This window comes from Oncorhynchus tshawytscha, linkage group LG03 (assembly GCF_018296145.1).
Source record: "Oncorhynchus tshawytscha isolate Ot180627B linkage group LG03, Otsh_v2.0, whole genome shotgun sequence".
NCBI classification, from domain to species: domain Eukaryota; kingdom Metazoa; phylum Chordata; class Actinopteri; order Salmoniformes; family Salmonidae; genus Oncorhynchus; species Oncorhynchus tshawytscha.
The window spans coordinates 70,063,304-70,064,453 of NC_056431.1; positions in this window are offsets into that span (position 1 = coordinate 70,063,304).

Sequence of the window (1,150 nt, forward strand, 5' to 3'; positions counted from 1 at the left end):
TAAAGCAAAATCTACAATGGAATGGTTCAAAAATAAACATATCCAGGTGTTAGAATGGCCAAGTCAAAGTCCAGACCTGAATCCAATTGAGAATCTGTGGAAAGAACTGAAAACTGCTGTTCACAAATGCTCTCCATCCAACCTCACTGAGCTCGAGCTGTTTTGCAAGGAGGAATGGGAAAAATGTCAGTCTCTCGATGTGCAAAACTGATAGAGACATACCCCAAGTGACTTACAGCTGTAATCGCAGCAAAAGGTGGCGCTACAAAGTATTAACTTAAGGGGGCTGAATAATTTTGCACGCCCAATTTTTCAGTTTCTGATTTGTTAAAAAAAGTTTGAAATATCCAATAAATGTCATTCCACTTCATGATTGTGTCCCACTTGTTGTTGATTCTTCACAAAAAAATAGTTTTATATCTTTATGTTTTGAAGCCTGAAATGTGGCAAAAGGTCGCAAAGTTCAAGGGGGCCGAATACTTTCGCAAGGCACTGTAAGTACAATATACAACCACTAGTGTAAGTGAGTGTTCTGCATACATGAATGTGATAATGCAGGGTGTTGAAAGGTGCCAAAGCAAACAACCAAAAAAAACCACCAAGATACACAACACAATCTGTAAAGGTGTCTGCATGGAGAGAGTCTCCTTCATGAATGGGGAAGTGGTGTATTTATCCTGGGAGACACTGGGCCCAGGTGTGTCTGCATGGAGAGCGTCTCCTCCATGAATGGGGAAGTGGTGTATTTATCCTGGGAGACACTGGGCCCAGGTGTGTCTGCATGGAGAGCGTCTCCTCCATGAATGGGGAAGTGGTGTATTTATCCTGGGACACACCGGGCCCAGGTGTGTCTGCATGGAGAGAGTCTCCTCCATGATTGGGGAAGTGGTGTATTTATCCTGGGAGACACCGGGCCCAGGTGTGTCTGCATGGAGAGCGTCTCCTCCATGAATGGGGAAGTGGTGTATTTATCCTGGGACACACCGGGCCCAGGTGTTTCCCATGTAGCTGACGACCCTCCCAACTCCGCCCACCGGCATCCTAATAAGGAAACAAGAACAAAGAGAGAATACGGCAGACAGAGTGGGAGGGTCGTCACAAATGGGCCTTGCCTGGTTAAATACAATTTAAAATAATGCACCAACCGGCC